Source organism: Petaurus breviceps, unplaced genomic scaffold (assembly GCF_028583685.1).
Source record: "Petaurus breviceps papuanus isolate PSGF00001 unplaced genomic scaffold, PetGlider_PUasm1.0 181, whole genome shotgun sequence".
NCBI classification, from domain to species: Eukaryota; Metazoa; Chordata; class Mammalia; order Diprotodontia; family Petauridae; genus Petaurus; species Petaurus breviceps.
The window spans coordinates 11,992,793-12,009,344 of record NW_027185784.1 but is presented as its reverse complement, the minus strand read 5'-3'; the positions used below and the strand labels follow the sequence as shown (position 1 = coordinate 12,009,344).

Below are 16,552 nucleotides of genomic sequence, written 5' to 3'. Positions count from 1 at the left end.
AAAAACAAATAAATAATTTTTTAAAAAAGAAGAACACTGCTCAGATCTCTTAGAAGCAGAGGACAAAGTAAAAATAGAAAGAATTCACTGGTCATCCCCTGAAAGAAACCACAAAATAAAAGGTTCCAGGAATTTCATAGGCAAAATACAGAGCTTTCAGGTGAAAGAAAAAAAATACTCTAAGTTAAGTAGCCAGAAAAAAAAGATGTCAAGTAACTAGAAACCACAAGAATTTGACTGAGACTACTATAAAAGAGAGAAAAAAATTTTAGAATATTCTATTCCAAAAGGCAAGCGATAAAGATTTAGAATCACAGATTATATAGCTTGCAAGACTGAGCATAATCCTGCCAGGAGAAAATAAACCTTTAATGAAATGGTATATTTTTAAGCATTCCTAGTTAAAAGATCAGAGCTGAGTAGAAACTTTGAAATGCAAGTCACAGAAATCAAGAGACTGGAAAGGTAAGTACATTTGAGGAATTGGAAAGGGATAAACTATGATTAAATGTTTACATTTAATAGGGGGAGAAGAGATGTGTTCTTTTAAAACCAGTGTCCTTATGGATCACAGAGAGAATTAAACAGGAAAAACAGAAAGCCTAGGGGTGGTTTTGTTCTGTCTTAATGGCTTTAGAAGGGCAAATAAAAGGAAGGAAAAGGGAATACACTGGAGTGAAATGAAGGAAAGGGGGTGGGGTAGAACTTACTATTTTTCATAATTGGAATATGGGAAAAGTAGAGTATGCAAACATGGAAGAAAGGGTGGATGAACAGGCATCACATGAACCTCCCTCTTATCTAAGCAGGTGTAATGGGAATGCAGATTTGGAAGATCTTCCCTGCCCCTAGGCTAAAGTGCACCTGAAGCCTAGGGTGGGAGGCTTGTTTTTCAGTAGATACTTCTTGATTGGCCAGTGAGTCAATAAGGTTGTTACATTCTCTGAGCCAGGAGAAGGCTATATAAGCCCTGATGTGTAGCTTTGTTTTGGGGGCTCACTTTGAGAAGTGTTGTGATTTCATCTGTATTCTGGGAAGCCGTTGTCCATTTTGTCCAGGCCCCCCCCGCCCCGGCTTTGAAAAACCCAGATGCGGAAACCCAGATGTTGACTGGGTATGGATGTAATGGTTGGACAGTTTGGAAATCTGTCTACTTGATCTGTTTCTGTCTTGATAATTCTGCCTGTATACTTTGAAGTTCGGGGTGCTGACCTTTTCTCCTGAACAAGGTAAACGATATATGTCTGACTGATTAAAGTAAGCTTGTTAACCCATTTTGAGTTGCTTTCCTTTATCAAAGCAGATCCAAGAACCTGTATGGGCAGACACCCTGGGGAAGCTGGGGTGCTTGCTGCTACAACAGGACAAAGAAAGTTTGAACACACACAGAGTTGGGTGTAGAAATATATTGAATTCAACAATGAAACATCAATAAACAGAGAGAGGACAGGGTGGCATTTATAAGAGAGGGTAAAGTAATGGAGGTAATATTCACCACAAAACAGAGTTCAGCTTAAAAGAATGAATTGTAAGGGGGAATTAAAAGGAAGGAAAAAAGGTTGAAAACTAGTAATTAAGTTCTGGTCAAGGGGAAAAAAGTAGAGGGACGTTGAATTATAAGCAAAGTGCTTCAATTATAGATCAATAGTGTTGATCATATTTCCACTCTTTCACCATTTATTTCTTCTTCTAATGATGTGGGGCAAAAAAGGGAGAAATATAAGTGAATATGATGAAGGGAAATACATAATTAACAACTAATCATGAATGTTGATGGTACAAACTCACCAATAAAAATAAATAGTTTAGGAGAACAGAAGGAAAAACTGAATCCATCAACATGTCACTTATAATAAACACATTGAAACCTATTTGCACACATATACATAAATATAGATATATAGATATACACAGTTGAAATGAGAGATTATAGTCGAATTTATTGTGCTTCAGGAAAACTTTTATAAAAACCAGGGATTTCAATCATTATCTCAGTTAAGGCAACAGTAAAAACATACACATTTCAAAGAGGGAAATTGCATTATGCATGAAGGCACCATAGATAATTAAACATAAATATTGAATATATATATATATATACACATATTTCGGCAACTAGATGGTGCAGTAGATAGAGCATGGGGCTTGGAATAAGGAAAATTCTTTTTTATGAATTCAAATCCAACCTTGGACGCTTACTACCTGTGTGACCCTGAACAAGTCAGTTAACCCTGTTTTGTTCCTCATGTAAAATGAGCTGGAGAAGGATATGCAAACCTCTCCAATATCTTTTCCAAATGTGGTCATGAAGAGTCAGACACAACTGAACTGACTCAACAACAACAAAATATATACATATTAATTGGATTCTAAAATACTATATAGATAGATTCTATGTCATTTTGTATATATACATATACTAGTATACTATTATAGTTTTGTTAGCTTTTTCTTCTTATAATTCAATTTTTATAATTTTTCCAATTTATATATTTATTTTTAGTTTTCAACATTCCTTTCCATAATATTTTGAGATACGAATTTTTCTCCCCATCTTTCCCCTACCCCCACCCAAAAATAGCAAGCCTCCCCCAATCTGTTCTCTCTTATATCCTCCCTCATGCTCCCCCTCCCCACTTTCTAGTAGAGCAAGATGGATTTCTATATATTTCCCAGTTGCATGTAAAAAGCAATTTTTAAAAAACATTTGTTTTTAAAACTTTGAGTTCCAGATTTTTTCCCTTCTTCCTTCCTCACCCATCCCCACTGGGAAGATAAGCAATTCACTATAGGTTGTACATGTGTAGTTACACAAAACATTTCCACAGTAGTTATATTGTGAAAGACTAAGTATAATTCCCTCCATCCTATCCGACCCCCCACTTATTCTATTTTCTCCTTTGACCCTGTCCTTTTTCAAAAGTGTTTGCTTCTAACTACTTTCTCCCCCAATCTGCCCTCCCTTTTATCCCCTTCCCCCCTATTTTCCTGTAGGGTAAGATACCCAATTGAGTGTGTATGTTATTTTCTCCTTAAGCCAAATTCAATGAGAGTAAGATTGTTCTATTCCCTTTCACCTTCCTGTTCTTCCCCTCCACTTTAATAGTTTTCTCTTGCCTCTTTTATATTAGATAATTTACCCTAATCCATCTCTTCCCTTCTCCTTCCACTAATATATTCCTCTCCCACCTCTTAATTTTATTTTTTAGATATCATCCCTTCATATTCAACTCATCCTGTGCCCTCTGTCTCTATCTACATGTACATACATATGCACACACTCACATATATATTTATACACACATACACCCTCCTACACATACATACACACACACATATATATTACCTTCAACTATCCTCATACTGAGAAAAGTCTCATGAGTTACAATTATCATTTTTCCATGTAGGAATGTAAATAGTTCAACTTTAATAAGTTCCTTATGATTTCTTTTTCCTCTTTACCTTCTCATGCTTCTCTTGCTTCTTGTATTTGAAAGTCCAATTTTCTGTTCAGCTCTGGTTTTTTTCATTGAGAATGCCTCTATTTCATTGAATGACCATATTTTTCCCTGAAGCATTATACTCAGTTTTGCTGGGTAGATGATTCTTGGTTTTAATCCTAGCTCCTTTGACCTCCAGAATATCATATTCTAAGCCCTTTGATCCCTTAATGTAGAAGCTGCTAGGTCTTGTGTTATCCTGATTGTGTTTCCACAATACTCAAATTGTTTCTTCCTGGCTGCTTGAAGTATTTTCTCCTTGACCTGGGAACTCTGAAATTTGGCTATAATATTCCTAGGAGTTTTCTTTTTGGGATTTTTTTCAAGAGGCAATTAGCGAATTCTTTAAATTTCTATTTTGCCCTCTGGTTCTAGAATATCAGGGCAATTTTGCTTGATAATTTCTTGAAAGATGGTGTCTAGGCTCTTTTTTTGATCATCACTTTCAGGTAGTCCAATAATTTTTAAATTATCTCTCCTGGATCTATTTTCCAGGTCAATGCTTTTTCCAATGTGATATTTCATATTGCCTTCTATTTTTTCATTTGTTTGGATCTGTTTTATAGTATCTTGATTTCTCATAAAGTCATTACCTTCCATTTGCTCCAATCTTATTTTTGAAGGAATTATTCTCTTCAGTGAATTTTTGAAATTCCTTTTCCATCTGACAAATTTGGCTTTTTAAGGCATTCTTCTCCTCATTGGCTTTTTAGGCCTCTTTTTCCATTTGGGTTAGTTTATTTTTTAAGGTGTTATTTTCTTCTACATTGTTTTGTGTCTCCTTTAGCAGGCTGTTGACTCGCTTTTCATGATTTTCTTGCATCATTCTCATTTCTCTTCCCAATTTTTCCTCCACTTCTTTTACTTGATTTTCAAAATCCCTTTTGAGCTCCTCCAAGGCCTAGTAATCAATTCATATTTTTCTTGGAAGCTTTTGATGAAGGAGTTCTGACTTCATTGTCTTTCTCCTGTTCCATCCTTTGATCCTTTTTGTCCCCAAGAAAGGATTCTATGGCCTGTTTGTGCTTCCTCTGCTTGCTCATATTGCCAGCCATTTACTTGACTTTTGAGCTCTTTGCCATGGTAGAACTCTGCTTCCAGATTGCAGAGAGCTATGTCCCAAATAACTGGGTTCTTCACAGCTTACTGGAGTTATTAGGAGGGCACCCTCTCTGCAGCCCCCACAAGCTCTGGCATACTGGCTACACACCCCAGGACCACCCCCCAAGACCATGGTCCAGATCCAAGCAGGTTAAAGCAAGAGCAATTACCCTCTGAATGGTCACTTGGTCCCCCTATAATCTGCAGGCCAGGAGCTCTGCAGGTGCCACGCCTCTGTCACTTTCAATAGGGGCAGGGGCCAGACCTTGCTCTTCTCCACCTTGTTCCAAAAGAGTTCCACACTGACCTTTTACTTTCTTTTTGGCGTTTATGGGTTGAGAAGTCTGGAAACTGACACAGCTGCTGGTGATTTACTCTTCTGAAGTCTGCTCTGGCCGCAGCTGGTCAGGGCCACCCCAGGGCCAGAACCACATGGCTCACATGGAACTGTGCTTGGCTCCCAGCCCAGTGTGATAGATCCTTCCTTTTGGCTTGACAGGCTGCCTTCAGCAGGAGATTTTTTTCTCTCTGTCACTTTGTGGGTTCTGTAGCTCTAAAATTTGTTTAGAGTCATTTTTTTACATGTGTTGGAGGTGGTGGGAACTGGAGCTATGCAGAGGTCCAGTTTCTACTCCACCATCTTGGCTCCATCCCCTCCCCCCCCAATTCAATTGTTTTTAAAGTAGTTCTATTTAATTTTATATTTATATTTGTATATATATATATATATATGTATACATATGTACATATACACATATTTATGTATATGCACACACATATATTTATATATACCAAGTGGCATCGAATCTAACTACTTTAAAAAGTTAATTGAATAGCATAGAGAAATAGATAACAAAACTTTAATAGTTGGGGACTTCAATATGACCCAGTTGTTGCTGTTGTTTTGCCCTCCATTCTTGAAGAGGACCATGATATCAGGAAGGTAATGCCATGAATTGCAAGTGAATTGGATTTAAGTAAGGGAGGGCTGTGCAAGTCATGAGCTTCTCTTTCTCTTCTAAAGCCATTTGGGTTCAGTGGCAAAATATAGATCAAGATGACTGGAGATGGTCCCTGGCCCATTTAGAACTGGGAAAATCTAACAAAAGAATAAATAAATAAGAAAGAGGTTAAAGTCCTGAACAAAACTTTAGAAAAGTTAGAAATAATAGATATCTGGCACTTATTGAGTATAAATAAAAAGTAGTGTAGATATTTCACTGCTGCTCATTGCACTTTCACATAAATTTACATATAGCAGGGCATGAAAACCTCATAAACAAATTCTGAAAATAAGACATATTAAATACATCCTTTACTAACTACAGTGCAATAAAATTCTATCCAACAAAGGTCCATTGGAGGAAGGATTCAAACTTAAAGGACACTAAATAGTTTGAGCCTAGAAAATTGGTAGGTCAAAGAATAAATCATAGAAATAATAGATACTTTCATCAAAGAAAATTATAATATACCAGAACTTTTGGGATGCAGCCAAAGTAGTTCTTAGGGGGAAATTTATCTTTTAAAATGCTTTCATTGTTCAAATCCAGCCTCAGACACCTAATACAAAACTAGCCATGTGACCTTGGGCAAGTCACTTAACCCTAATTACCCTACCTTCCTCCCTCCAAAAAAAGCATAAATAAATAAATAAAATGCTTTCATTGATAAAAGACAGAAATAAGAAAAAAGTGAATTTGATAAATAACAAAAAAAACACACAACAGCAACAAACATTTTTAAACCCCACCTAAACACAAAAATTGAAGTTCTGGAAATCAAAGAGATTAGCACAATTTAAAGCAAAAATAATTTGAACTAATAAAATTGGGGGTGGAATTTTTTTCAAAAACTAATAAAACATACAAGCCATTATCTATTATGATTTTTAAAAGAGAGGAGAACCAAATTACTACTATAAAAATTATTGAGGAGAAATCACAACAAATTAAAGGAAAATTATTAGAAATATTTTGCCCAATTACATGGCTAATAAAACTGATAACATAAATGAAACTCATAAATGTTCACAAAATACCTAGATTAACAGACCAAGAAAAAATAATGAAAATAATTTCACATATTTAACAAGCTATAAATAACCCCTAAAACAAACAAACAAAAAAATCCCTAGGCCAGATGTATTTACAAGTGAATTATATCAAACTATCAGAGAATAATGCATTTCAATATTATATAAATTATTTGCAAAAATAAAAATGAACAGATTCTACCAAATATTTCTACCATTATGATACAAATATCACCTTGATACCTAATCTAGAAAGAAACAAAACTGATATAGCTATATAGACCAATATCCTTGAATAGTGATATTAAAATTTAAAATTAAAGAAAAAAATTAGCCATGAGGCTATAGAAAAAGTTTAAATGATTATATACTATTATAATGTTAAATTTATAGCAGGAATTCAGGATCAGCACTATATTAGGAAAACTATAGAGAAAATATACCATATTAAAAACAAAAATCATATCAAGTAGGTGCTGAAAAAGGTTTTGACAAAGCATATCCTCCATCTCTGTTAAAAACAAAACAAAATATTAAAAATTAGCATAGAAATACATGAACTGTTCCTTAATATGTAAGTAGTATCCATCTAAAATCAAGAGCCCAGAAAAATATGTAATTGGGGGGGAAACTAAAGTCCTTTCCAGTAAGATCAGGGGTAAAGCAAAGATGTCAATTATCACCATTATTATTTGATATATTAGAGATGCTACCTATAGCAGTATGATGAGCAAAAGAAATTGAAGGAATATTCACAAAGTAATTTTTAGAAATCCAATTTGAATTTTTTTGAAATTCTATTTTATTTTATTTTATATTCCAATTCTATCCTGTCTCTTTTCCCTCTCCACTCACTGAGAACGTAAGAAAAACAAAACCCATTCCCAATATGTATAGTCATGTAAAACAAATTTTTGCATTAGCCATGGGAAGGAAGGAAGGAAGGCAGGTGGGAAGGCAGGCAGGCAGGCAGTCAGGAAGGAAGGAAGGAAGGAAGGAAGGAAGGAAGGAAGGAAGGAAGGAAGGAAGGAAGGAAGGAAGGAAGGAAAAAGTAGGAAAGAAGAGGAGAAAATATGCTCCAATTTGCATTCTAAGTACTTCAGCTCTCTATGTTGAGTTGTATAGCATGTTTCGTCATGAGTCCTTTCCAATTGTGGTTGACCAATTTGTTGATCAGAGTTCCCAAGTCTTTCAAAGTTGACTATCTCTCCAATATTGCTGATACTGTATAAATTGTTCTCCTGATTCTGCTCACTTTAGTTCATCCAAGTCTTCCTAGGATTTTCTGAAACTATCCCCTTCATCATTCTTTACAGCACAACAGTATTGAGAGAAATGATTATTAAATAACCACTTATTGGGAAGATCCAGGATTTCTTCCTTTTCTGTCTCCTTATTTTCTACTAGATTAAGTCAGCATCAGTCATTGTTGATAATGAGATTGGATTAATTTTCTCCTCAATCTTGGTCAGACACCACCCAATGGGGCAGCCCATTGTATTCTACTCAGGTTTGTGTGGGGGAGGTGGGTATAGATTCTTTGTCTAGATTGTCTGAGGCTGGGGGTGGTTTGGGAGTAAGAATAATCAGTCATGGTCCCCAGACCCTCATTAGAATAGGTCTGCCTCTCATTAGAATATTCATTCTTCTCATTAATTGCTAACCAATTAGAGTTGATTGTCACTCTAAGGAATACTTACCCTTCCAAGTGAATATAAGCATTGAGGGGCTCTATGAGAGGTCTTTAGCATTTAAAAGTGCCACTGACCCCTTTTATTAATTATCCACTAGAAATAATTAACAAAATTAGTTATTATATAGAAACTATGTCTCTCAAATTTTCTATACATCATAGTATTCCATCACATTTATATGCCATATCTTGTTCAGCTATTCCCCAATTGATGGGCATCCTCTCAGTTTCCAATTCTTTGCCACCACAAAAAGCTGCTGTAAATATTTTTGTACAAATAGATCCTTTTCCTCTTTCTTTGATCTCTTTGTGGTATAACTAGTTGTGGTATGGCTGTGTTTGTTGTTCAGTCATTTCAGTCATATCTGACTCTCTTTGACCCCATCTGGGGTTTTCTTGGCAAAGATAACAGAGCTGTTTGCCCTTTCCTTCTCCACCTCATTTTGTAGGGAACTGAGGCAAAGTGGGTTATATTGTTTTGCCAAGGACCACATACTATATGTCTGAGGCTAAATGTTCTCATTCTAATTTTGATATGGACAATCAGCTCCAAAGAATCAGTGACCAGGTCTCTGCCAGAAAAGGGAAACTAAGGCAGATAGAGGTTAAATGACTTGCTGAGCATCACATGGCTATCAAGTGTCTGATGCTGGATTTGAACTTAGGTCTTTCCAACTCGAGACCCCATTATTCAATCCACTGCACCACCAGCTGTCTCTAAGTCAAACCGTTATTGTTGTTCAGTTGTGTCCAACCCTTGGTGACTCTATTTGGGGTTTTCTTGGCAAAGATATTGGAATGGTTTGCCATTTCCTTCTCCGACTAATTTTATAGATGAGGTTTTGAAGCAAACAGGGTTAAGTGACGACTTGCCCAGGATCACACAGCTAGTGTCTGGGATCATATTTGAGCACAGGTCATCATGACTCCAGGGCTGTTGTTCTATCCTGCAGCACCTAGCTGCCAAAAATCAAATGGCATAAACATTTAATGATACATTTATATAACCCCAGGATCCAAGATACAATTAGTATTTCAGAAGTATTTATTGAATTGATTGGGAGGTATGATGACTCTAATACAGTTTTGCAAGGTACCTGACCAAGGTTTCAGGATAGAGGATTTTGGTTTTCTTTTGCCACACAAACCAAATAGGTCTATAGAACTTAGGAAATAATTTAAGCCTATTGGTAACCTGTCCAAATATAACCAATAAGGGAGAATATGGTAAGACATGATCCTAAAAACACTTAATAAGCTTTTGCATAATTTGCTGCTTTTGCAGCTTTTGTAGAGTGAGAACTTCAGCAGGGAATTACTTAGGAGAAAGGAAAGAAAAAAGTAAGAATAGAGAGAGGCAAAACTGAGATACTACTCTGGACTTTATTTTCATTTTTCTTTATTTTTTTCTTCCCAGGAATCTTAAGGGAGGTGGATCTATTACCTGAGAATTTTTCTAAGGAGCAGCCCAGACCCTGAATACCAGTCGTAACTCTTAGTTCTTCTCTTTGCCACAGGAGGGCAGTAAACTCTGCACTGAGGACTCAACTGTCAATTACTGGGGCCTGTTAGAAGCTGCTGCAGTTTGGAGGGATGCTCATTTCCCTCAGGACTGTGGGGGCCTGACCTTTGAATTACTTTGCATTTGCAACCCTCTCCTCCTCCTAACCCTTCTCTGACTCTCAAGCAACAGCTGGTAAACAAGAAGGAGAGAAGTTTGATTTCTTTTTTTGTGCTTATTTTTTTAAATTAATTAATTAATTTTTAGTTTTAGATATTCCATAAGCTTTTGAGTTTTAAATTTTCTCCACCTCCCTCCCTTCCCCACTCCCCAAGACAGCATGCAATAGACTCTGCTTTATATTCATATTAAACATATTTTCACATTAGTCATGATATAAAAGAAGAAATAGAACAAATGGGAGGAACTGCAAGAAAGAAGAAAAAAAAAGACAGAAAATAGTATGCTTCGATCTGTATTCGGACCCCACATTTCTTTCTCTGCATGTAGATAGCATTTTCTTTTCTTTTTTTAAAGTTAATTTATTTATTTTTAGTTTTCAACATTCACTTACATAAGTTTTAAATTTTATCTCCCTTCTTCCCCTTCTCCCTCCCCAAGATAGCATGCAATCTGATATAGGTTCTACATATATATTCCTTTTTTTTTAAGCAGCTGGGGTTAAGTAACTTGCTCAAGGTTACATGACCAGTTATTATTTTTGTGTGGGTGCCGAGTATCTGAGGCCGGGACCGATCCCGGGTCTCCCGACTCTGGGGCCGATGCTCTTACTCACTGTGCCACCTGGCCGCCCCTACATATATATTCCTATTAAATGTATTTTCACATTAGTCATGTTGTATAGAAGAGTTAGAATGAATGTGAGGAACCATGAGAAAGAAAGAAAAAACAAAACAAAACAAAAAAAGAAAATATTTTGCTTCACTCTGCATTCAGACTCCATAATTCTTTCTCTGGATGTGGAAAGCATTTCCATCATGAGTCCTTTGGAATTGTTTTAGGACTTTGCATTGCTAAGAAGGCTGTTACTGTGTACAATGTTCTCCTGGTTCTGCTCACTTCACTCAGCATCAGTTCATTTAAGTCTTTCCAGGTTTTCTGAAGTCTGCCTGTTTATCATTTCTTATAGCACAACAGTATTCCATTACATTCATATACCACAACTTGTTCAGGCATTCCCCAATTGATGCTCATTCCTTCAATTTTCATTTCTTGGCCACCACAAAAGGAGCTGTTATGCATATTTTTATACATGTAAGTCATTTCCCACTTTAATGATCTCTTTTGGATACAGACCTAGAAGTGGTATTGCTGGGTCAAAGGGTATGCACATTTTTGTAGGGGTTTGATTTCTTGATTGAAGTAAGTAAACCCAGGTGAAGGGCAGAGGCAGATGCTTTGTGCCTCACTCACCTTTTGTTTTATTCTACCTGGGACTGGAGGGTAGAAAGTTTAGGTCAGTTGACAATTTTCAAAGTTTATAGATATAGGGTCTTGCCCATGTAGGATCATGTATCCATATGGGTCTCTCTAGGTGTGGCTCACAGGGAGGTGTGACTAGATATCTTGGTGTTTTCTCTGCTGACCCTTCTCCAAGGGAGACTGATTCTTGGTTGCAAGGGAGAAGAAGGTTGGAGCTATGAGCATAGCTGCTCTCCTCTCTTCAAAGAGGGGATACTGGACTAAAATCTTCTCTGTCCCTTTAACTATTGCTAGTCTAGGGGAGTTAATTTTTAGCTTTAAGCAGTGCTCCTGTTTGCTACCCCTTTAATAGGGAAGCAGTGCCTCAAACTATCTATCCAAAGACTTGACTCCCTTCTCACAAAATGCCAGTTATACAGATATTATCACAAGTGGTGAATAGTAAATAAACTCATTTATTTAAGGTGACAGCAAACAGAAATCAGAGACGTTATACAGTTAAGACTATATCAGAAAATAAACAAAGTGAATGACCTCTCCCATTGGGAGAAAACTCAACCATAAAGGAGAGAGTCTTTGATCTCACCCAGGGGGAAATTCCAAATCTCTGGCATAGGGAAATGATCTAGGTTCGATCTCCTCTAAATGTCTTTTCACTCTCCAGGGACCTCTCCCTAAAGAGGAACTAGAACGATTGAACCCTCTTTCATTACTGGAAGCCAGAAGAACCTGGAATCTGTCCTCTCTGAGGCTTATACTAACTCTATCCCTCACACAAGCAGAGACCATTGCCAATAAGGAGAGTCTTTTGCAAATAGGCTTTAGCCTTGGGTTATGAAGAGAATAAAGGTGTATTACATTTGCAAAGAGAATCCATTCTAATATCTGGAATCCAAATCAAATATAAAACGTAGAACTCCTAGCTATGTTCCTGCTTAAAGGCAGGATGTCAGACATAGATATAAACTATTGGTTTTTAAAGACCCACCTTCTCTCCCTCTGTTCAGAGGCAGCTAGATGGCACAATGGATAGAATTCTGGGTCTAGAATCAGGGAGACCTGAGTTCAAATCTGACTTCATACAGCTGTGTGACACTGGGCAAGTTACTTAACTCTTATCTGCCTCAGTTTCCTCAAGTATAAAATGGGGATAATAATAGCACCTATCTTCCAAGTTGTTGTCAGGAACAAATGAAATAGCATCTGTAAAGTACTTAGCACAGTACATAGTTGGGGCTTATAAATACTTATTCCCTTCCCAGTAAAGATATCCCTTGGCTTTCTTTTGATGCTCTGGCAATCATGTTCCATCACTTGGTCTCCCAGAGCTTCTTCAGTTCTTTTGGACCCTTTTGCTCCCAACCCAGGTCTTAAAGCCATACTTCCCTTGGTCCTCTACAATACTAATATAGTTTGTGTAACAGTGAATTAAAAGAAAAAAAATAAGGATAACATATAGAAGAGACCAGTAGTTAGAGGCTTGCCATAGCAGCCACCACACTGGCATACCTAGGATGGCTTCTAGCACAGGTTCTTAGGTCTGCTTTACCAGGAAATATAGCTGTTCAAGGGGTCAACAATCTTTTTAAATTACATTCACTGGTTCAGGGGAAAAGTCATCACCCTGAACTTCAGAGGAAATACAAGCAGAGAAATGAATACCAACAGACAGGACTCTGACTGACTGAATAAAAGCAATATTGCTATACACTTTACTTGCATCCTTGGATGGAGAGAGCCTTTACATCTGAGCAGTCAGGGAGCTCCGAACATATGGCCACTCAGAATGTAGACCAGGGAATCACAAGATCCTTCTCATAAGTGAGCACCCAAGCAAAATACCAACTCAGAGTATATATACACTTCTCAGAGGCAGAAGGCATTACAACCCTTTTGACTCAATACCTAATTAGGAATTAACAAAAGGCGTGAAAGTCTTCCTACAAGCAAGCCTCCCCTGATCAACCTTCTCTTAATGGGTTCCATGTGAGGCCTATTAATGGGCAGGGAAGATCTTATATCCCATTAACATTACACTTGCTTCTGTAATTCAAAGAAATTTCCCCTTATCACCTTTTTGGGGAATTGGGCATAAACCCCAGAAGGGATTTCAAGTAATTGAGCTGATTTTCAATTTAGGGTGATTTTTTTTTTTGTTTTTTTTGATCATGATGAGATGTCTGATTTCATCAGGATAGGGAGCTCACATAGATAGGCAAACTGTCTGTTATTTAATTGTAGAGTGTTATCTGAAACATTTGGAGGTTAGGAAATTGCCCATGGTCATCCAGTCAGGATGTAGCAGGATGTTCCTTACTCCAAGGCCAGTCTTCTATTGACTCTACCTGGATGCTTCAGGGTAATAATAAGTCAGGGTATGGATAAAAACTGAGTTTGCTATTTGTAGTAGACATAGGCCTCTAGCTGCTGGTCTCTCCTAAAAATATAATGTATTCAATATTATCCTTATTTTTTCTTTATATTCACTGTTACACAAACATACTGGGAAGCCTATAGGTGGTGATGGTGAATTGTTTTAAGGGAGAAAAGGATAACAGCTCAGGAGTGTAATGGGAATGTAAATTTTGAAGATCTTCCCTGCCCCTAGGCTAAAGTTCACCTGGAGCCTGGGGTGGGAGGCTTGTTTTTCAGTAGATACTTCTTGATTGGCCAGTGGGTCAATAAGGTTGTTACATTCTCTGAGCCAGGAGAAGGGTATATAAACCCTGATTTGAGGCTTTGTTTTGGGGCTCACTTTGAGAAGTGTTCTGTGATTTGATCTGGATTCTGGGAAGCCGTTGTCCAGAGCCCCCCGGCTTTGAAAAACCCAGATGTTGAAACCCAGATGTTGATTTGGTATGGATGTAATGGTTTGGTATGGATGACAGTTTGGAAAGCTGTCTACTTGATCTGTTTGTGTCTTGATAATTCTGTCTGTATACTTTGAAGTTCGGGGTGCTGACCTTTTTCCCCTGAGCGAGGTAAACGATATATGTTTGACTGATTAAAGTAAGCTTGTTAACCCATTTGAGTTGCTTTCCTTTATCAAAGCAGATCCAAGAATCTGTGGTGGCAGCAAACCCTAAGGACGCTTGGGGTCCTTGCTGCTATAAGGAGCAGGATTATCAAACCAGAGTAACAAATAGATAACTATATACTTATAATGTTTACTGTATCTGTTAAGTGTAGCTCAGTGTAAAGTTAATGGTATTTAAGATCTTCCCTGCCCATTAACAGGCTTCACATGGAGCCTATTAGGGGAAGCTAGCTTAGGGTAAGTTTTCTTGTAGGAAGGCTTTCACACCTTTTGTTAATTTCTAATTAGGCACTCAGTCATGAGGCGTGTGATGCCCTCTGGCTCTAAAAAGGGTGTATATATATATATACATATACTCTGAGGTTTGCATTTTGCTTTGGGGCTTACTCATTGGAAGAGTGTTCTTGTGATTTGACCAGATGAGACTCTGGGTAGTTGTTAAGGAGAGCTCCCTTACCCCCTGCCCCGACTTTGAACAATCCAGATATTGATGCTTCTCTCTCTGGTAACTATGTATGTATTTCCTTGGTCAGATAGTTAGCTCTGTCTATTGTTCTATGCTAATTTCTCAGACAGAAACCCTGTCTGTTGGTCTTTATTTCTCTGTTTGTATTTTCTCTGAAGTTCAGGGTGCTGATTTCCCCCCTGAGCTAATGAAAGTAATTAAAAAAGATTGTTGACCCCTTGAACAGCTATCTTTCCGTGTGGTTGCAGCTACACCCAGGGGTCCAGTTATATTCTGGATACTGTAGTGAGAACTATTTTTTTCTAATGGTGTAACAACAGAAATCTCCTGTAGCTTACTATCTGATGATTGTTTAGCCCATTGAGAATGTCCTTTAAAAAAATTAATGATTGAAATACAGCAAGATCCTGAAATGTCTTCTGAAATAAATTAAATTATATTTATTATTATTATTTATTAAGAAGTCCATAAAATAAATTCTCTTATGGTTCATCATGATATGAGGTGACCTTGGGTTTTAAAAGCCTGTGCTGGCAGAATTCAAGCTCTGGCGGCTTCTACCAAATTAGAGAGGTTCCATATATAGTCCCACCAAGGCAGTTATATCCACTTTCTTTGGACTGACTGTGCTCATTATGGAGAGGTTTATCACTAATATGTTGGCCAATGGCTGATGAATTATTTGGCATGGCAACCCATGAGTTAAAGAAAAATAGAAAACGGCCCTCAGTTCATTGGTAGATAAGGTACTGTTGTTGTTGAGTTGTTTCAGTCATGTCTGAGCTAGGAAATATCTGAAGCTGAATTTGAACTCAGGTCCTCCTGACTTCAGGTCAGTGCTCTATCCATTGTGCCACCTAGCTGCCCAAAATAAGGTGCTAGAGGGTGCTAATGATTTCATATTCTTAGATCACTTGTGAAAAATAAATATATATAAAAATGTAGATATTTACTAGCTGTGTGACCCTGGGCAAGTCATTTAACTCTATCTCAGGAGAAGGAAATGGCAAACCACTCCAGTATCTTTGCCATGAAAACCCCAAATGGGTTCACAAAAACTTGGATATGACTGAAACAAGGAATTTTATCTAAGGTGAGTTCCTACCTATTGTGTTCTACTCAAGCAGGTTTGGATGAAGGTAGATCTTTTGTCTAGATTACCCAAGGCTGGGGGTGGTCTGGGTGTATAGATAGCCTCTTTGTCCAAGACGCCTGTCACTCTCTAAGCTCCTCATTGGAGTGAGTCCACATCTCATTGTAATATTCATTCTCTCATTAATTATTAACCAATCAGAATTAATTGCCACCCTCTGGAACACCCATTTTTCCAATAGCATATAAGCATGTGCCCACTGCCATGGGTCTTTGGTATTTGAGAGTGCTACTGACTTCTTTCATTGATAAAATGCTAGCATCATTAATAAAACGATTAATTGCCCAGAAATTATGTCTCTCAAACTCTTTAAACTTCACAATAGTATAATCTCATCTGTAAAACATTATAGAGATTGACAGAAGATTATGAACATTATCACCTCATAATAAAAGGAAAAAGCAATGGAAAGCAAAAACAAGTCTTCAAAAAGCGTGATGTGAGGTACACCTAAGCCAGAGCATTCCAAAAGCATTTCTAGATCAAATCATAAGGAGCACCAAATAAATAAACAAATAAATAAAAAGATGGAAAGTGGAATAAATGTGTTAGTGTTTCTGTCTGTCTCTCTGTCTCTCTTTGTCTCTCTCTCTCTCTCTCTCTCTCTCTCTCTCTCTCTCTCT

General features: G+C 37.3%; 1 long non-coding RNA gene across 1 annotated transcript; it reads left to right on the top strand.

Annotated features, from left to right (window-relative positions):
* Nucleotides 1-728: 728 nt before the first annotated feature.
* Nucleotides 729-10,050, top strand: LOC138160583 (uncharacterized). Its single transcript, XR_011168170.1, has 2 exons — nt 729-1,229; nt 9,747-10,050. It is a non-coding gene; the product is annotated as an uncharacterized lncRNA (long non-coding RNA).
* Nucleotides 10,051-16,552: the final 6,502 nt, after the last annotated feature.